The 22,719-nt window shown below is 38.7% G+C and overlaps 1 protein-coding gene across 6 annotated transcripts in view; it reads right to left on the bottom strand.

Moving 5' to 3' along the window:
* Positions 1-22,719, bottom strand: part of CTNNA2 (catenin alpha 2) — a 1,142,650-nt gene that overhangs the window by 101,132 nt on the left and 1,018,799 nt on the right. The window lies entirely within an intron of this gene.

Genomic DNA, 22,719 nt, shown 5'->3' with positions numbered 1-22,719 from the left:
ATAATCAGTGTAGAAGTAGGGAATAATCCAAACAGAAAGTGTAATATATTTGAACGTTTGGCACCACTCAAAAGCAATAGAGAATGAACTATAGAAGGTGATCCACATTTTGTATTGGTTCAGTAATTTTAGTAAAGAACTTCATCATCATTAATTATTAGATTGCATTCTAGGTTTTGTATTCACAGGGATCTTTCAAAAACTTAAGCTCAGCATCCTTTTAGGGATACTTGGGTGGGAACTTCACTTACTGGGCAAGAAATAATTTATAGCCCATTGTCATGGATTGAATTATGTCCCCCCAAAAACGTGTGTATTAACTTGGCTAGGCCATGATTCCCGGTAGTCTGTGGTTGTCCTCCATTTTGTAATTGTAATTTTATGTTGAAGATTAGGGTGGGATTGTAACACCACCCTTACCCGGGTCTCATCCCTGATCCAATGTAAGGGAGTTTCCATGGGGTGTGGCCTGTACCACCTTTTATCTCTCAAGACATATCTCTTAAGAGATAAAAGGAAAGGGAAGTGAGCAGACAGAGCATCCTTTGGACCTGGGGTCCCTAAGCCTGAGAAGCTCCTTGACCAGGGGAAGATTGAGGACAAGGACTTTCCTCCAGAGCCGACAGAGAGAGGGAAACCTTCCCCTGGAGCTGAGTCCCTGAATTTGGACTTTTAGCCTACTTTACTGTGAGAAAATAAATTTGTCTTTGTTAAAGTCATCCACTTGTGGTATCTCTGTTATAGTAGCACTAGATAACCAAGATACCCATGTACTCCACTAGGCTTAAAGGCTGTCCTTCAAGGTATAAACGTGGCTGGAACCTTGTTGAAGCACTTGGCTGGAATCTCCTGCATTGTCCATACCTGTTTCTTCTGACCTTGATTTTTCACACTAACTCTAATTCTGATTATGACTTTCATTGTTGATGGTTAAATAGCTGCTTCTGAGATTCTAAGATTAATATTTAAATATCTGAATCCATGCCAAGTGTAAGTTTTTTTTTCTTACTTTCTTTTGGCACGTACAATGTTGTCTTTGAATTATGTACCAGCTTATCTTGTTTTTTGTAAATTGCCCCAACTCTCACTGTCCTTCTCCGCTCCAACTCACCTAATTACATTGAGCCAATCTTGGTCATTTCGTTCCCTACTGGCTAACTCTGACATTCTCTTGCTCCCTTCTGGTGACATACTGCATGGCTTCATCTTGACTCAATGGACCTTGTGTTCTAGAAACCATTGCACAAGGAAATAGGACCATTGTGGCAGAATTTAAATATGTCCCTAATAATGCTATTTAGCAGCCTTATTCTCTTTCCTGTTCTGGTTTTTGCATCTCATCACTACTTATGTGTAGTAGGAAGCCTGTGAAATGGCCCCTAATGATCCCACCTCCTATTATTCATGCTCTTGTATAATAATATCACCTTGTGTGGGCTGGACCTTGTGACTCACTTTTTTGTTTAAATTTTTTATTTTATTTTTAACTTTTTTATTGTTCTTCAGATGAAGGTTTACAGAGCAAATGAATTTCTCATTAAACAATACACATATTGTTTTGCGACACTGGTTGTCAATTTCACGACATGTCAACACTCCCCCCTTCTCAACCTTGGGTTCCCCATTACCAGCTTTCTTGTCCCTTCCTGCCTTCTCTTCCTTGCCTCTGGGCTGGTGTGCCCCATTAGTCTTGTTTTGTTTTATGGGGCTGTCTAATCTTTGGCTGAAGGGTGAACCTCAAGAGTGGCTTCATTACTGAACTATAAGGGTGTACAAGAACCATATTCTTGGGGTTTCTCCAGTCTCTGTCAGACCAGTAAGTCTGGTCTTTGTGTGTGTGTGAGTTCAAATTTTGTTCTACATTTTTCTCCATCTCTGTCCAGGATCCTCTGTTGTGATGCCTGCCTTGTGACTCACTTCTAACCAATAGATTATGGCTAATAGGATGCGATGTCACTTCTGACATTAGGGTACACAAAGATTCGGTCTTCCATCTTGAGTGCTCTGTCCTGTTCTCTAGCTTGCTTACTCTGATGAAAGGCAATTGCGATGTTGGGAACTGCTCTATGGAGAGGCACGCATGGGAAGTAACTGGGGGTGGCTTCTAGTCTAATAGTCAGCAAGAATCTGTGGCCTTCAATCTGACAACCCCCTTGGAACTAGGGTCTTCCAACAACTATGTAAGTGAGCTTGGAAGTGGATCCTTCCCAGTTGATCCCTATCAGTAGATTGCAGCTTTGTGAGAGATCTTGAGGCAGCAGGATTTAGCTAAGTCATGTCCAAATTCCTGAATAGAAACTATCAGATAATAAAAGTTTGCAATGTTAAGCCACTAAATTTTGGAATGATTTGTTACACAAGAGAAAACTAATGCAGTATTGTTTCCCAAAAATAAAAATAGCAGTGAACATATCTAGCAATAAAAAATATCTTAAGATTTCTGTTCAATTTTAGCAACTATGCTTGGTCTAGCCTTCTGGTATATTTATTGGAGTCATGCAAAAATGTAATTGAATATTGATATTTGATTTTGTGCAAGTGGAATCTTGGATTTGATTTTGTACAGTTATTTAAGCAATATGAGCCTCAGTTTACTCAAGTGTAAAAGAGGGATAATGATAGCTACTCTCCAGGGTTTACATAAAATCTAGAAAGAATTCATTCAACAAATTTATTAAGCAAGCGTATATATAAATATAGGCAGTGCTCTAGGCACTATGAATAGAGGCAAATACAATAGAATGGTCCTGGCCTTGAAGGTACTTACAACAAAATGGGTTGTATGTAATTTGCTGCCTATGGTGCCTGGCACATAAAAGATTGTTAGTAAATGGTTCTTGTAATTGTTGTCTTCACATCATGACTCTCTGCATCTATGCATCCATACACCCTTTTGTTTATCACAAGCAAAATCATTCTGTCTCCTTCAGACGAAACTTGGAGATATAACCATGATTCACCACAAATTTCAAAAATGGGCCTGATGGGAGATGATGAAGTAAACTTAAAATAGCATACCAATTAGTGCTGAATCTCTGAAAACTGAGAAGTTGGTACAATTTATCTTAACGGAGCTCCCTCACATATATGCCCATCTCTCTCCTTGGTAGGACCTCATCATCCTTCTGATTGTGTTGCATTTTTAATAATGAATTTCCTGTGAAATCTGCACTCAGGAACAGGTTTAATAAATTCTCTCCTAAAAGCTTTCTTTTTATCTTGATTGACAAGAAGGCTGGTGCTAAACACTGTGTTCCGTTATGACCCTAGCATGTTGATGAGAAACAGGAATCTTTAACAGTTGAGAAATTTAACCAAAGACCTAGTAGCTGGCAAAATTAAATACTCCAAACCCAGCTTGCCTAGTTAAAACAAAACACTCTTTTCCAGTAAGTCTCACAGCTTAATCTAATATTCTTGTAAAAGTATTTCCCTTCTATCTCAAATTTGTAACACTGTAATTCTTTGATTTCTATTAGTTGATTCGCTGAATTTGAATCTTGAATAAAGTATCCTCAAATGCTTTTTGAAATTTGATGGAAGAAGGCTAGAGATCATACTTAAATATGTCCTTTAAATTTAAATCTTAATCTTTCTAGACCGAAGATATTGTAGCTTCAACTGAGCTCTCTCTTGATTACTGTTAGTCAGTTTAGAAGATATTCATAGCGTCTGGGGTCTTAAAACCCTATGCGCGGCCATCTAGGATACCCCACTGGTCTCACCCCTTCAGGAGCAAAGAAGAATGAGGAAAACTAAAGATACAAGGGAAAGAGTAATCCAAATGACTAATGGACCATATCTACCAGGGCCTCCACCAGACTAAGTCCAGCACAACTAGATGGTGCCTGGCTACCACCACTGACTGCTATGACAGGGATCACAACAAAGGGTCCTAGACAGAGCTGGAGAAAAATGTAGAACAAAATTCTAACTTAAAAAGAAAGACCAGACTTGCTGGCCTGACAGAGACTGGAGAAACCCTGAGAGTACGGCCCCTGGATACTCTTTCAGCTCAGTAATAAGGACACTCCTGAGGTTCACCTTTCAGCCAAAGATTGAACAGGCCCATGGAATGAAACACGGCTAAAGGGGCACACCAGCCCAGGGGCAGGGACTCTAAGGCAGGAGGGAACAGGAGAGCTGGTAATAGGGAATCCAGGGTTGAGAGGGGAGAGTGTCGACATGTTGTGGGGTTGTTAATCAATGTCATACAACATTGTGTGCACTATTTGATAAGAAGTTAGTTTGTTCTGTAAAACTTCACCTAAAGTACAATTAAAAAAAAAAAGTCATATAGAAAAAGTTCACAATTCATGGTATCTCAGAAGATTTAAACAAAAGACTTCTATTCACATGATTTAAAAATAGTTTTTCATACCAACATAATATTTTTGATTCATATATCCATTAAAATAAAATAAAATAAAATAAAATAAAATAAAATAAAATAAAATAAAATAAAATAAAATAAAATAAAATAAAATAAAATAAAATAAAATAAAATAAAATAAAATAAAATAAAATAAAATAAAATAAAATAAAATAAAATAAAATAAAATAAAATAAAATAAAATAAAATAAAATAAAATAAAATAAAATAAAATAAAATAAAATAAAATAAAATAAAAAAGACATTCACTATTGGAAGTCAGGTGCAAGACCAAAAGTAGCATAGCTTAATTTGCTCCTTCTTCTCTTGTGAGTATTTGCCAACTGATTCTAACCCTTCAGATAACCATTAGTTAGTCCTCATTCTTCTTTCCTGTATGCATTCTTGAACTTTCTTTCGTCAGAGCCAGTCATCTGTTCCCTCTGTGGGAGTTCCTAAAGGCTGCCATTTTCATAAATTCATGTTTGGGAAATTACAATGTACATTTTAAACATCAAAATCAAATCCAAGTTCCAGAAGGCCATACATAACCCATGAGCTAAATTATTTGATGAAAGATGAAAAAGGACTGCCTAGAAGAAGGAAAAAACAACAAAAAAAAACCAGCCCTCTGCACTCCATTCACGATAAGTACCCCAGGAGAAACAGGGAGGCTCCATCTGCTCTTGTCTAGACACATGCCTTTCCCCTAGGAGAAAACATATTTGCTTAGAAAGTTTTCTTATATTTTAAAATAAGCATTTCAAAAATAATCTCAAATGGTTTATAAGTTAAGGGAAAAAAGATGGCATATTTATTTCTGTAACTTAAGAAATGAATAAAGAATTAAGCATGATGCTTTACGTAGCTTGCAGGGTTTGTCAAAACCTAGCTCAATAAATACAGTTTAATTTGGCATTGGTGAAGTCTAAATGCTTTGATTGTTTTAAGATGTAGTAAAACACTTGCTAAGAATTATTGCACGTAATTTAAAAGATTCTGAATTTGATCATTAAGCACATGACTTTAAAAAAGTGTACAATCCCTCATAAAAGTGACTACACTGTGTCAGTTGTGTTTCTTCGTTAATATTCATAAACTTTTTTGCGCTTCAACTCTAATCAAGCTTGGAGGAAATGAAGAGGTAGTCACAGATCTCAAGGGGTTAAATTTTAATTAAGACGTAGAATATATACACATGCCTAGATAGAAACACTAACAGATAGATAGATAGATGATAGGTAGATAGATAGATAGATGATAGATAGATGATAGATAGATAGATAGATAGATAGATAGATAGATGATGGATAGACGATGGACAGATGATGATAGATAGATAGATAGATAGATAGATAGATAGATAGATAGATAGATAGATAGATAGATAGATAGATAGATAGATAGATAGATGATAGATAGATAGATAGATGATAGATAGATAGATAGATAGATAGATGATAGATAGATAGATAGATAGATAGATAGATAGATAGATAGATAGATAGATAGATAGATAGATAGATAGATAGATGATGGATAGACGGTGGACAGATGATGATAGATAGATAGATAGATAGATAGATAGATAGATAGATAGATAGATAGATAGATAGATGATGGATAGACGGTGGACAGATGATGATAGATAGATAGATAGATAGATAGATAGATAGATAGATAGATAGATAGATAGATAGATAGATAGATAGATAGATAGATAGATAGATAGATAGATGATGGATAGACGGTGGACAGATGATGATAGATAGATAGATAGATAGATAGATAGATAGATAGATAGATAGATAGATAGATAGATAGATAGATAGATAGATGATGGATAGACGGTGGACAGATGATGATGATAGATAGATAGATAGATAGATAGATAGATAGATAGATAGATAGATAGATAGATAGATAGATAGATAGATGATGGATAGACGGTGGACAGATGATGATAGATAGATAGATAGATAGATAGATAGATAGATAGATAGATAGATAGATAGATAGATAGATAGATAGATAGATAGATAGATAAATGATAGATACATAGCTAGATAGATGATAGATAGATAGATGATAGATGATGGATAGATGATGGACAGATGATAGATAGATAGATAGATGATAGATAGATAGATAGATAGATAGATAGATAGATAGATAGATAGATAGATAGATGATAGACAGATAGATAGATAGATAGATAGATAGATGATAGATAGATAGATAGATAGATAGATAGATAGATAGATAGATAGATAGATAGATAGATAGATAGATAGATGATAGATAGACAGACAGATGATAGATGGTAAATGGATAGGTGGGTAGGTGGGTAGGTGGGCAGGTGAGTAGGTAGATAAAAGTATACAGGTACAGAGATACACATAGACACTACAGAAAGACAGACACATGTAAGACAAAGAGATATATAGGCTGACAAACAGACAAATACAGACCTTGAAATCTAGGATAGTCTATGGTAGTTGCTGAACAAGTGACATAGAAAATAAGAGTAATGGATATACTCCTAGCAGTGGAATTGCTGGCTTGCTATATGTCAACATTGACTTAACGCCAATGAGTTTGCTTTAGATTTTATGGTAGTTCTATTTTCAGTTTTTTGAGGAACCACCACATCGTTTTGCACAATGGCTGTACCATTTTGCATTCATACCAGCAATGGGTAAAGGTTCCAATTTTCCCACTTCCTCGTCAACATTTGCTATTTTCTTTTTTTTTTATCTTAGGCATCTTATAGGACGGAGTAGAACTTCCCCATAGAGTTTCCAAGGAGACATCCTAGTGGGAGCGAAATGGTATCTCACTGTGGTTTTGATTTGCATCTCTCTGATGGCTAATGACAATGATGGTGAGCATCTTTTCATGTACTTGGTGGCCATTTGAATGTCCTCTTAGGTGAAAAGTCCTTTGCCCATATTTTTGATTAGGTTATTCATCTTTTTGTTGTTAAGTTGTAGAAATTTTATATACATATATTGCGTATTAGATTCTTATTAAATAATCTTATTAAATATCATTTCCAAAGATACTCTCCCAGTCAGTAGCTTACCTTTTCACTTTTTTGGTAAAGTCTTTTGATGAACAAAAGTTTCTAATTTTTATGTAGTTCCAAGTTTATTAGTGATTACCAGAGTCATGAGGAAAGGGGAAAAGGGAGTTATTACTTATGGAGCACTGAGTTTTGCTTTAAGGTGACGGAAAAATCACTTGGATTAAGGGTAGGGTTGCACTGCTGATTAATGCAATTACCGTCAATAAATTGTATACCTGTAAAAATTTGAACTGGCAAAAGTTGTGTGATAGATATCGTGATGGTTATTATGTGTCAATTTGGCTACGCTATGATTCTCAGTAGTTTGGTGACACTAAGTAATCACCTCCCATTTTGTAATCTGATGTAAGCAGCCAATTAGTTGGAAGAGGAGTTTCCTTGGGAGTGTGCCCTGTATCCATGATATACACAGGTGTTCTGGCAAAGCTTTCTCATCTCTCCTTCTGTCTCTCGACCCTGCATCTGACCTGCAGTTCTTGGAATGTAAGCCAGAAGAGGCCTCCAGCCTGTCACCTTACCTGCGGGTTTCGGGTTCGTCAACCCCTGCAAACTCATGGGTGAGCAGAGGTCGTCAGCCTGTCATCTGGCCCACAGATATGGGACTTGCCAGTCCCTACAACTGCACAGGCCATTCCCTCACAATTGTGTGAGGCATTTTCTTGATGTAAATTTCTCTGTACATATCTATATTCACTTTACTGATTTTGCTCCTCTAGAGAACTCAGACAAAGACGTTTGGTACTGAGAGTGATTCTACAGGAAAAAAATCTTAAGGATGAGTTTCCTGAATTGGTTCTCATGTCAGGCTAGGCTTAAAGGCACTAATGACTTTATTTACAGTAGTTAAAAGGGAACTGCTAATTCATGGCATGAGGTGGCAGTAGGAATGCACAAAATATCACTATCATTGGATCAAATATTTGAGAGAGACAAAGCTCAAGGTGATTGTGTATTAGATACCTTTCAGCATTTTTTTTGTCAAACTGAGAAGTATAAGGAGGTTGGTTGGTTGGTCCTACTTTGGCTAGGCAAAGCAGAAAAAGAAAAGGATGAGCTCAATGCTTCAAAGTTTCAGCTCAGGTGCCACATAAAGAACCTCAACATGGTATTTGTGCCCTGAAAGAAAGCCTTATTTCTTATAGTAACAGAGCTGATACTGCTGAAAACAAAACCCAGTCTTATCCTAAGAGTGGCTGAATTGCAACATCTGTTGAATTTACAACCTTGAATGGTACTGAAGTCAAAGTGAGTGCATTGATTGGGAAGAAGTGGGATCCTGAAACTGTGGATGGTGATATAAAAAAAGAAAAAATCAATATGGGCAGATAATCTGGAAGCTAAATTCTGATGAATCACTCCTGCCAACAGAACAAACTCTCTTACCCCCATTTGATGAGATTAGCCTACCTGTGTCTGAAGAGTCTTTGTCTGAGATATCATCTGGGGCAGCTCCTGGTGTATTGCCTGAGGCACATGCCTTACAAGACAATGTTGAATGTCCCCAGAACATATCCCACCACCCATTTTTGCTTCTAGACCTATAACTTGACTTAAATATCAGTGAGCCTCAAGAGGTGAAGTACAAAGTGCAACCCACGAGGGAGTATATTACACTCCAAAATAACTGCTTCATTTTTCTAATATGTACAAACAGAAACCTAAGGAATATGTATGAGAATGGCTACTAAGGGTATAGAATAATGATGCAAGAACATAAAGTTGGATCAGTCTGAGTTTATTGATATAGGTCCACTAAGCATAGATTCTTCATTCAGTGTTTCAGCTGGAGAGGTGAGAAAAGGATCTAATAGTTTATTTGGTTGATTGGCTGAATTGTGGACTAAGAGGTGGCCTACATTAAATCAAGTTGAAATGCCAGAACTGCCTTGGTATACTGTAGAAGAAGGTGTCCAAAGACTTACGGAAATTGGCATGTTAGAGTGGATTTATCATGTTGGATCCACAGACCCACCCAGGGAGTTCTCAGAGGACATACCTTTCACCAGAGTGATGAGGAATAAATTTGTGAAGGAAGCTCCAGTATCCTTGAAGAATGCTGTAACCTATTTTATGTAGGTTAGATTTTAAATGGGAACTGCCCTAACTGAATTAAGACACTCTCTAGTCATCTAGTGCTGCTATAACAGGAGTACCACAAGTGGATGGCTTTAACAAACAGAAGTTTATTCTCTCACGGTCTAGGAGTCTAGAAGTTCAAATTCAGGGCATCATCTCCAGTGGAAGGCTTTCTTTCTCTGTCGGTTCTGGAGGAAGGTCTTTGTCATCAACGTTCCCCTGGATTAGGATTTTCTCCACACAGAGACTCTGGATCCAAAGGACACACTCTGCTCCTGGTGCTGCTTTCTTGGTGGTATGAGGTCCCCTTGTCTCTCTGCTCACATCTCCCTTTTATATCTCAAAAGAGATTGGCTTAAGACACTATCTAATCTTGTAGATCTCATCAATATAACTGCCACTAATCCATCTCATTACATCATAGTGATAGGATTTACAACATATAGGAAAATCAATCACAAAAGGAAGGACAAACACATAATACTAGGAATCATGGCCTAGGCAAGTTGACAGATATTTTTGGGGGACACAATTCAGTTCACGACAGACACCTAAGTATAGTGGAGGCAACTGGATCCCAGGATGGTAATGAGCAAAGTGGTGGTACTTCATCATTAAAGAAAAGGTGGGCATTGCTATAGTAATGGACATCAAAGGAGTAATCAGAATAGTTGGACATGCATGGACTTATGGCTTTGGCTAATTCCTGAAGGGACTGCAGATTACCACCACCACTAAGGACTTGAAGAATGCAGGGGTAATGATTTCCACCACATCCTCATTCAACTTGCTTATTTGGCCTGTGCAAAAAACAGATGGATCTTGCAGGATGACAGTGGATCATCATAAACTTAACCAGGTGGTGACTCCAAATTCAGCTGCTTTTTCAGATATGGTTTCATTGCTTGAACAAATTAATGCATCTCCTGGTACCTGGTATGCAGCTACTGAGCTGGCCAATGCCTTTTTCTCAATTCTGGTTTCCAAAGACCACCAGAGGCAGTTTTCCTTCAGCTGGTAAGGCCAGCAAGACACCTTCAGTATCCTGCCTCAAGTTATATCAACTCTACACCCATGCCGTGATTTAGTCTGTGGGAAACTCGATCGCCTTTCTCTTCCACAAAGTATCACACCAATCCACTACATTGATGACATTATGCAGACAGGGCCTAGTAAAGAGGAAGTATCAACGACTCTAGACCTACTGGTAAGGCATTTGTGTGCTAGATGGTGGAAAATTAAACTGACAAAATTTTAGGCTCCTTCCACCTCAGTGAAATTTCTAGGAGTACAGCGGTGTGGGGCATGTCAAGATATTCCTTCAAAGGTGAAGGGAAATCATGGCATCTGGCTCCTCCTGCAAGTAAAAAGGAGGCAAAATGCCCAGTGGGTCTCTTTGGACTTTGAAGGCAATATGTCATTTGGGTGTTCTACTCTGGCCTATTTATCAAGTGACTTGAAAAGCTGCTAATTTTGAGTAGGGCCCAGAACAAGAGAAGGCTCTGCAACAGGTTCAGGCTGCTATGCAAGCTACTCTTCCACCTGGGTCATATGATCCAGCTGATCCAGTGGTGCTTGAAGTGTAGGTGGCAAATAGAGATCCAGTGTGGAGACTTTGGCAGGCCCCTATTGATGAATCACAGCACAGACCCTTAGGATTTTGGAGAAAAGCCCTGCCATACTCTGCAGATAGCTACTCTCCTTTTCAGAAACAACTTTTGACTTGTTACTGGGCCTCAGTAGAGACCAAACACTTAATCATGGGCCACCAAATCACCTTGCAGCCTGTCTTAGTTATCTAGTGTAGCTTTAACAGAAATACCACAAGTGGATGAGTTAACAAAGAAAAATTTATTTCTCCACAGTAAAGTAGGCTAAAAGTCCAAATCAGGGCATCAGCTCCAGGGAAAGGTTTTATCTCTCTTTTGACTGTCTCATCAATCTTCCCCTGGACTAGGAGCTTCTACGTGTAGAGATCCTGAGTCCAAAGGACGGGGTCTTCTCCCAGCACTATTTTCTTGGTAGTATGAGGTCCCCCTGTCTCTCTGCTAGCTTCTCTCTTTTATATTTCAAAAAATTGCCTCAAGACACAATCCAGTCTTGTAGATTGAGTCCTGCTTCATTAACACAACTGCCTTCCAGTCTCCCTCATTAACATCATAGATGCAGGATTTACAACATATAGGAAAATCACACAACGCCAGGAATCACGGACCAGCCCGATTGATACACACATTTTTGCGGGGATTTAATTCAATACATGACACAGCTTGAGCTGCCCATCATGAACCAGGTGTTGTTGGACCCACAGAGCTATAAAGTTGGATGTGTACAGCAGCACTCCACCATTAAACGGAAGTGGTATATACCAGATTGGTCTTGAGCAGGACCTGAAGGCACAAGTAAGTTGCATGAGGAAGTGGCCCAAATCCCCATTGTCCCCACTCCTGTCACTTTACCTTTCCTCTCCCAGTCTGTACCTACGACATCATGAGGAGTTCCTTATGACCAGTTGACTGAGGAACAGGAAACTCCTGCCTGATTTACAGATGGTTCTGTGTGATATGCAGGCACCACTTAAAAGTGGACAGCAGCAGCACTGCAGCCCTTTTCTGGGACCTGTTTGAAGGTCACTGGCGAAGGGAAATCCTCCCAGTGGGCAGAACTTCAAGCAGCGCACCTGGTTGTTCATTTTTCTTGGAAGGAGAAATGGCCAGATGTGTAATTGTATACTGATTCATGGGCTGTAACAAATGGTTCGGCTGGATGATCAGGACTTAAAGAAACATGATTGGAAAACTGGTAACAATGGGGTGTAGGGAAGAGGTATGTGGATAGACCTCACTGAATGGGCCAAAGAAGTGAAGATATTTGCACCTCATGTGGATGCTCACCTCAGCAGAGAAGGATTTTAACAATCCAGTGAATAGTGTGACATGTTCTATGGATATCAGTCAGCCTCTTTCCCTACCTACTCCTGTCACTGCCCAAGGGGTTCATGAACAAAGTGGCCATGGTAGTAGGCATGTAGGTTATGCCTGGGCTCAGCAACATGCACTTCTACTTGCCAAGGTCAACTTGGCTACAGCCACTACTGAGTGCCCAGTCTGCCAGCAGCAGAGACTAATACTGAGTCCCTGATATGGCAACATTCTTCAGGGTGATCAGCCAGCAACCTGGTGGCAGTTTGATTACACTAGACCACGTTCTTCATGGAAAAGGCAGCATTGTGTCCTTACTGGGTGAGACACTTACTCTGGATATGGATTTGCCTTCTCTGCATGCAATGCTTCTGCTAAAACTACCATCTGTGGACTTACAGAATGCCTTATCCACCGTCATGGTATGTATGCCACACAGGATTGCCTTGGATCAAGGAGCTCATTTCACAGCAAGTGAAATGTGGCAATGGACCCATGCTCATGGAATTCATTGGTCTTACCATGTTTTATCATGCTGAAGCAGCTGGCTTGATAGAACAAAGGAATGTCCTTCTAAAGACACAATTATAGGGCCAGCTAAGTGGCAATACCTTGCAGGGCTAGGGTAATGTTCTCCAGGAGACTGTATATGCTCTAAATCAGTGTCCAACATACAGTGCTGTTTTTTCCATAGCCAACGTTCATAGGCCCAGGAATCAAGACGTTGGGAGTGGCACCACCCACTATTACCCCTAGTAACCCTTTTCCAAAATTTTTGCTTCCTGTCCCGGCAACCTTATGCTCTGTGTGTTTAGAGGTCTTAGTTCCAAAGAGAGGAATGCTCCCGCATGGAGACACAACACTGATTCCATTGAATTCAAAGTTAAGAATGCCACCTGGTCACTTTGTGCTCCTCAAGCCTCTGGATTAACAGGCAAAGAATGTAGTTACCATATTGGTTGGTGTGAATTGATATTACATATGGAGATGAAGAAGAGTGTGTCTGGAATATAGCAGATCCCTTAGGGCATCTTTTAGGACTACCATGCCCTGTGATTAAAGTCAATGGAAAACTACAGCAACCTAATTCTGACATGAGTACTAATGGCCCAGACCCTTTAGGAATGAAGGTTTCGATGACTCCACCAGGCAAGGACCATGACCAGTTAAGTTGCTTCCTAAGGGCAAAGGGAATGCAGAATGGATGGTAGAAGAATGTAGTTTTAAATATCAGTTGCAGAAACAAGAGTGGTACTTGTTATGAGTATTTCTTCCTTATTTTGTTATATGTGTGTGTATGTAGAAATGCATATATAGTAAATATCTTTTTTATTCTCTCCTTTATATCGTCATTCATTATAAAATATAAACTGTAAATAGGGCTAGCATGTTTTCAGCTGTATGCGTGTTAGTTGTGCCATGTTAGGTGAAAGTATGACTCTATAATTGTCTTTATTTAGAGATTATGTATGGTTTAAGGAGGCATGTACAGATGCCACATCAACAAGGGGTGGACTGTAATGGTTAATGTTATGTGTCAACTTGGCTAGGCTACAATTCGAAGTAGTTTGGGAGACACTATATAATCTCCTCCTATTTTGTGATCTGATATGAGTAGCCAATCAGTTGGAAGAAGAATTTCCTTGGGAGTCTGGCCTGCATACATGATATCAATGAATGTTCTGGCAAAACTCTCCTTCTCTTGATCTTGCGTCTGACCTCTAGTTATTGGGACATAAGCCAGCAAAGGCCTCCAGTCTGTTGCCTGACCGGCAGTTTTTGGGTTTATCAGCCCCTGTAACCATGTGAGCCCAGGGAGGTTACCATCCTACTGACTGACCCACAGATTTTGGACTTGCCAGCCCCCCCATTGCATGAGCCATTTTCTTGAAGTAAATTTCTGGTTTTGTTTCATTGGTTTTACTCCTCTAGAGAATCCAGACTTAGATACATTTACAACAAATGACAAAAAAAAGTACCTACTGAGGCTGCTTACACACAACCAAATACCTCATGGGATTTTGTTCTTTGGTTTGGAAGTTTAGGGTCATGGTTTCATGGCATATTTCAGTTAATTGTCCTAATAACATGTTTAGTGCTTCTGTTTTACCTCCTAGTTCATTGCATAGTGCCTTGGGTCTTAAAAGCTTGCAAGTGGTCACCCAAAGTACGATTGGTCTCTTATTCACCCAGAGCAACAGATGAGGAAGGAGAGTCAGGAATAGGAGTAGGAAATAGAATGTGTGGTTAATTGCCTCCATAAACAACTGCACCTTTTGCCATGAGACTAGAAGAACTGGATGGTACTCAGCTACTATTACTGAACATTTTGATCAAAGATTCTATAGAAGAATTCTGATCAAAAGTGGGAAAATGCAGAGCAGAATTACAAATTCTCATGGAATCCAGATTTTTCTGGAGCTGTGGAGGCTGGATGAACCCCTGAAACTATTGTCCTAAGATAATCTTTAAACCTTGAACCAAAAATACCTTCTGAAGTCTTCTTAAAATCAAACAATAGTTTAGTTTCACTAGTAAAGAATGTCAGCCTTGAGCATTATGCTTTTTTTAAGAACTATCTATATGGTATCATACTGGCAACAGTAACTTGAAAGATTAGATAGAAGCCTTAGGTGGCAGTGAGTTTATGTCAATAGGGGAGGAGCAACTAGAAAAAAAGAGGGTGAGAATGACCGTACAACCCCAAAAATGTAATCGATGTCATTGAATTGTACATGTAAAAACTGTTGAATTGCTATATGCTCCACTGTGTATATTCTTAACAACAAAAATAAAATCAATAAATGCTCAACAAATTGATAGTTCAAAAAATAAAAAGTTATGGGAGATGAGAAATGTGATTGACTGGTGTGATTATGGAGAGAACTTCAGTGACAAGGAAGAAACCAGCTAGGCCTGAAGAAGATAGATGACATTTAGAAAGGCAAGCAAGGAATAGAGGTCATTTTGTGATCACTGGCCCAGAATAAAAGTCCCTGGGTAGTGCTAATGGTTAACATGCTTGGGTGCTAACCAAAAGGTTGGCAGTTCAATTCCAACCTGAGGCATCTTAGAAGAAAGGCTTGGCAATTCACTGCCAAAAACTCAGTAATTGAAAACCCTAGAGAGCAAAGTTCTACTCTGATACACATGGGGTTGTCATGACTTGGAATTGAATTGACAGCAACTGTTTTTTGTTTGTTTGTTTTGTTTTATCCTTTTTTTTTTTTTTTTTTTAATGAACTCAGACTAAACAGAACTTCTCCAATTCTTATGCCCAGGTGTTATTTCAGGTCCTTCAGCTACAAGGAGTTTCCCATATCTCTTAATCAAAATTATTTCTGGAGTGTTCCAACAATGTACCACATGTGTTCCCAAACAAATGACCATCAGCATATTCTTCCCCCCTCTGGCCTCAACACCTATTACTGATGATGTTAGAGAATCTAGGTGAGGGGGCCTTACCACTGCCTCAGTTGTCCATGGTTGATATAGCCTGGCCACCAGTTCCAGTGGACATAAGCACTGGCCTTGCTAGACAATATATGCAAGCCCCTCCAGTATTCTACTGCCACTACCATGGATACTGGTCCCTGGTGCCATGAAGTGACAAAGCAGTTCCATGTCCTTTAAAGCTCCCAGGATTCTGATATCATACAACTGGAGAAACATGCACTTCCTTTTGGCTTCACTTTGACAAGTGGGCACTAGAAAAGAGCTACTTATTTTCCTATGTCAGTCCAAATTTATAGTGCCAAGAGGTATCGTGATTAGGAGTCTTCTATGTCTACCCGGAAACCCTGGTGGCATAGTGGTTAAGTGCTATGGCTGCTAACCAAAGGGTTGGCAGTTTGAATCCACCAGGAGCTCCTTGGAAACTCTTTGGGGCAGTTCTACTATGTCCTATAGGGTCGCTATGAGTCGGAATCAACTCGATGGCACTGGGTTTGGTTTGGTGGTTGGTTATGTCTACCCCAGCCCATCTCCACTTCCACATTAAATATGTGTCTTTCTTTATCTTCTTAGGACATGCTTTCTTGGGCGGTTCTTCAGTCCCTCATGCAAAGAGAGCTGAGTATGTCTGAATTTTAGAGGAATGCATATTTCAGAAAGAAGCCAGTCCACCCAAAATGGTTTCTTATTTCTGCATGGATAGGGCTTTCTGAGCAAATATTACTGGCAACCTGGGTCAAAGGATGACTCAACAGCAACACTAAGAAAATGAAATACTCTGCAGAGAGATTTATAGGCTTATCTCCCCAGAGCTTTGTGTTTACATTTCAATGGTGGATAAAATCAAGAGCTATTAACTTACATTGCAAAGTATTGTAACAACATGGAGACTTTTCCTAGAGAGGATTTCTTTACATTAAAGAGCAAAGGTTTCTCTCTCCATCTGGGGGTGGAGGGGCAAAAGGGGGAAGCTGAACACCAATTTCTATGTAAGTTCTCAGATCCATAAGTTTGTGGTTCCTCTCCTGCAGTATGAACCTCCTCTGTATGTAGAGTCCATCTACCCTCATCACATAGCCCTGAGAGAGAGAATGGGGTATGAGGACCTGGTGTGGTCATTGTAGTAAATTACAGGAAGTCTCTTCTCTGAGCTAGAAACCTTGTGCTTGCTTTCAAGATTAAATAAATAAATGTAGATACTAAAAACTTACAGGCAGACCTTTATAATACCTGGATTACATAGGTTTCAGTCATGTAGAAAAGACATTGAGACAACTTATACATGGCATATTTAGAAGCTATTAAGTAGATGGGGATTTCCTTCTCATTCTTCCCACACTTCTGACTTTGCACCACCATGAGAGCCACACCACCACTGATAAGACCTTTCCTCCATATCCTCATCATTTTGACCTTTAAAAGTGAAATAAAGTATTTTAACCAATAATAAGGATTATATTAAAACATATTTAAAATATAGCAGAATGTCTAGGCTGAACAATCTTGATCATTACAGCATCTGTTTGAAAGTCATTGCTTTCATAATCTAATTTTAAGGTCAGTTATGGAGAAGTGACTGACTGTGATTATCTTTTCTATCTATGCTACCTAACATTTTTTGTCTGGCCAGTAAGTTGTATCTGCCACCTTCTTCTGATAGAGATCTTAGCTACATCCACCCTCTTGTCCAGCCATAGGGACAGGCAAGTTACCCAGACCTGTCCAGTCACAAAACTCAATCCCAATGGTAACAGAAATCAGTTCAAGTGAAGAAGCATACCCAAGATTACCAATCAGATTGTTTTATTTTGACACAAGAAATCTATTTATCCTAGAATCTTGAGATGAGGGCATGAGGGCTGCCTGTGGACGTATTTCTACCGGAGGGTGGTAGATGGGGAGGGCCAGGCCCTACCTTTTTTTATTCATTTAGTAAATACAAATATATTAAATGCTAATTATGTGGTAGCATCCTTCTAGGCCCCGGACACTTTATATTATATAAAGACTCTGTCCTCTAGGAGCTGACAATCTAATTTTGAGCACAGACATTTAGATATACTGAAAGTTCCTTGTTGTCTCCAACTGAAACTTGAGCTATATCTTAAAGGTTAAGTTCAATAACCAGATATAGGGGAGAAGGAAGAAATGGAGAACATTATAGGAGGAAGAGTGGGAGCACATGGATGGGTTTTCCTTGGAGAATAATGAAGACACCTGTCCAGATGGAGCCGAGGGTCTATACAGAGGATTCATGGGCAATAATCACCCATGTTGAGTGCGACCACCAAGAAGCCAGGGAACAGTGACACACGTTTTCCAAATCAATAATATTAACCAACCTCAGAAGACAAAACACTGGGCAATAGATGAGAAAACTAAGGCCCTAAGACATTAACTAATTTGTTTAAGGTCACAGTTAGTTGGCAGCAATTAAGGAGTTATGGAATCGACTCAATAGCAATGGGTTTGGTTTGAATTTTCTGGAAGATGACTTTTTTTCTACATTGTAGTGCTTCAACTATACCCCTCAATATTCTTTCCTATTTTGATGCTTTATATTTGCTGATTCTTTTACATTTTCTACAGAAAATATACTGAATGATATAAAAATACCTTTTTGTTCTTATGAAACTTCAGGTTGCTGAAGCATGTAAGTAAGAATTATACCATCTGTTTGGCCCAAGTGTGCTCCAAAATAATGGAATCCCAATTCCCACATATGGAATGCTCGATAATAGAAATAATAGAAACCTCCTTAAAATACTTTACTTCTTCTATGTCTCCTTCTTTTCTGATCTATTGTCCCTTCTGAAGAAGGAGCTGCTTGCAGCGTCAAAAGTTGCAAAGCTCTCTCAATCCGATCATGCTCACATCACCACAAGCTTGCACTGGCTATCGAATTTCCAAGAATGACATTTCAATATAATCTGTTCAGTGAAGAATAAGCTACTCTATGTGTTTCTAAATATGATATCACTGAACGTACTTTCATTCCCCTCAGCCTCCTGCAGGAACACGACTTTCTAAATGAGATCTCTGAAGATGGGCCTGGTCAAGCGTGCACTCACTTCCAAGCTGTTGGCAATTTGTTATAATTCAGGTTTTATTGAAGAACCCATCAAATATGCTATGTAAGTATTTAATGGTCTGTTGTAGGTTCAGTTTATTGTGTTTTCATCATCCTAGATTAGTTTCATAAAAAAATAATAGGTAAATTTTTTCATAATAAAAAAAATATTGCTGCCCTGGAATTTTAGCATACTAATACTCTTCAAGGAAACTCTGGTGGTAAAGCATTTAAAAGCTATGGCTGCTAGCCAAAAAAAGGTCCGCAGTTCAAATCCACCAGGCACTCCTTGGAAACCCTATGGGGCATTTCTACTCTGTCCCATAGGGTTGCTATGAGTCAGAATTGACACAACGGCAATGGGCTTGTTTTTTTTAATTTTTTTGGAATACTCTTCAAAATTATTTTCTTAAATTAGACTCACCAGTCATATCAAAACAAAAAGCACTCTTGAGCAAAACACTGTCTTTACTGAGGATGTGACATAATTCATGCGAAATAAACCACAACCAGGTTTGTCACTCTTTGGATATCTCTTGATTCTGTAAACACTCATAGAAGACATCCAGGTGATAAAGTAGGAGTCTCCCTACAAAGACCCATTCCTGTAGTCATTTACATGTCTAAATAGGGGCTAGCCTGTGTTTGCAAACAACTTCAGCAGCAACTTCTGGGCTAGTTAATCTTCTTGAGTATTCTACCCTTCTTAAAATTATTTTATGAAGTCTACCCCCATTCCACTCCCTTCACCATACCCTACGTATACAGGCTCCATTTTGCCTTGTTCTAATTTGTTCCTATTTGGGGATATTTCTTCACCTTAGGACAGTGATCCCCAAAAGGAGTTTTTCTGTACCACACTACCAGCCATCAAGAGATATTTGGCAATGTCTAGAGACATGTTTGGTTGTTACAACTTAGGGCTGGGGGAGGGAGTGCCATGGGTGTCTAGTGGGTAGAGGTCAGGGATGCTCCTACACTTTCTGTAACACACCAGATAATTATACCCTAGCCTCTCACCCTGGCCCAAGGAAGAACTATCCAGACCAAAATGTCAATAGGGCAAAGATTAAGAAATTTTGCTTAGAGTCTTGAATATCACAACTTAGATACAAAATTTGATAAGCTTATAAGGAAAAGCAAAAGATTCATTATAGCTCTAACGATATTTTTATCAGAATCACAATGTTGGCCCAAAGGTAGAAATTTGGCCATCAGTGATATGCATAAGAGTTTTTATTTGAGGACATATATCTCCGTAGCACAACCTGTTACTGAGAAAAGAACTAACTCATTTTAGAAAATATGCAAAACTAACAAAACTCAGCACAACCATAATCACAGATTTGATCCTATGGTGTACCTCAAACTCCACGTGTCTAGTCATACAAGGACATTCCCCAGTTATTCTAATTAATAATCTGCAAGTTAATAGTCAAAGTTTTTGCTTTCTTTTTCTTGGTAATTCTCTGCCATTCATACAGAAAAATATTGTTCTTATTTAAGAAAAACAGTTGGTGACAAAAGCAAAAGAATTCATGTACCCTTGTATAATCTAGTTCTTAGTCCACTAACGTACATTTTTCCTTGACACATACTCTTAATATTTCCTAGCATAGTTGTATATAAACTATCTGTTTCAATATCTTCTACCTTTTTACATTCCTAGTTAGATAGAATCTAAATGTGTTGCTGATCTTCTCTATTCAACTAGGAATTGCATGTGGACATCAGGATAACTCCTCAGAGTGTTCAATCACTGTAAGGAAGAGCTGGCGTAAGAATTTTAAAATGTCTGACAATGAACAAGTAACAGTAAAATCTGTATTAACAACAGCAATCTAGGATGGATTGTTCTGTTTTGCTAATTTTTTTTTTTTAAGCAAAAAAATCGACCAGAAAATTATTTACATTTCAAGTATTTGGTGAAAATTATTAAAAAATATTTCAATCATCTTAGCACACTATTCTTGTCTTTAAGTGGATTTTGATCCAATAGTCACCAATCCTTCTGTTCATTAAAGCAGCCCAAGATACAATATGAAAGTACTCAAAAGTGTCTCTTGAACAATGTTTGAATTTATTTTGGGTACAAAATCATATGGAAATTGAAAAAATACTCAGCATCTTTCATCTGCCACAATTATTGTTCCAACCAGTCAGGACCAGCCATGAGCTGATTGAGACTCTTGTCCCCAGCATCTTTTTTCCCAGGCATGCCCTTCACCCTTCTCTGATACTCTGTACCAAGTATCCTCTATTCAAGGGAGAGCTGTTAGTCAGATATGCCACGTGAGCTAAGGCTTTGTTGCAGAATACAGCTAATGGAACTGAGAGAAATGTGCCAGGGTCTCCTTAAGGTTAAAATATATATATACACACACACACATACACACACATATATATACATACATATATATGTATACATACATATAGTGTTTGAATTGAAGATTTAAAAGCCTGTTTCTAATTCACCCAAGTAAGGAAAGAGATATCGTAAGGCCTGTTTTGCATTGTTCTCCTGAATGCAAAGGGCAAGCCTATTTGGAAGAAAACTGCTGAATTTCAGCTAATTAAAATGTGGGTATATTTTATTTATTTTTATCATTATTATTATTGCTAAGTCTATGAGAATTTCAAGAAAACCGACGATCCCTAGATATGCTTTTGATTATCTAATTATACACTATCCCGTTTCTGCTTATATCTCAAAGAGAGCGATTGATATCTATGTTATCTGTTGGTTTTCTTTGCTATTCAGGCTAACAAATATCTACAGAATTCTTTGTAAATACCCTTTACCTGTAGAAGGAACTACATTTCCACTAACAAGTCGTACCATGCAGAACTTGGAACACGGCTATATCTGACCTTTCAGAGACACATCTATTTTTAAAATGCCTAGTGGGTCCAAAGTCCATGTGCAGACCAGAGTGAGAACTCATGGGATTTGAGGAGAGAGATCCTTCTCTGCATACAAATGACTGTATTTATTACCTATTCATAAATCCGTAAAATACAGAGCTAAATTCTCTCCATATTATTTAGTCTTCTCTCTTCCCCTGAACTTTCTCTCATTCTTATTTTACCTCATATACACATATGCACAAGGCATGAGGGACTTAAGAAAGGGTCTGAAACCAGGAGAACTAGTCAAGAGGAAGAAACTACTAAAAATAGGCCAGTCTTTGGTAAAAATGTTCAAAGCTGTGGATTGTTCTGCTTACTCAGTGGAAGTAAGCCTTTTTTCTAATTTTTTTTTCCCCTTCCCAATGCACCTAAGAGCTATGACAGGCTCTCATAAGTTACCGTATCTTGCTTAGTCCAGCAGTGATTCTCAGATGGGGAGCCATGGACCCCTGGAGGAGGGTGCATAAGGCTTTCCTAGAGGGGCAGGGCGGAGAGTGAAAGTCTAACCCTTTTCAGCACCCTTTCATATGCATAGAGCCCTGAAGGCACAGTGGTTAAGAGCTTGGCTGCCAATCGTAAGGTTGGCTGATTGAATCTACCAGCTGCTCCGTGGAAATGCTATGGGACAGTTCTCTGTACTATAGGGTCGCTATGAGTCAGAATTGACTGGATGGCATTTTTTTTTTTTTTTTTTTTTTTAAAGACTTGATGCTTCCCCCTGGCTGGCCATCTAGTGCCCTTCCTCATGTTTCTATCCTCTCAAACAGGAGGAAGAGAAGTGGTTTTTCAAATTCAAAATTCCTAGTTCCAGTCACATCACCACAATCTT

The sequence above is a fragment of the Loxodonta africana genome, chromosome 15, assembly GCF_030014295.1.
Source record: "Loxodonta africana isolate mLoxAfr1 chromosome 15, mLoxAfr1.hap2, whole genome shotgun sequence".
Taxonomy (NCBI): Eukaryota; Metazoa; Chordata; class Mammalia; order Proboscidea; family Elephantidae; genus Loxodonta; species Loxodonta africana.
Note: the sequence above shows the minus strand (reverse complement) of the source record. Positions and strands in the feature narration are given on the sequence as shown.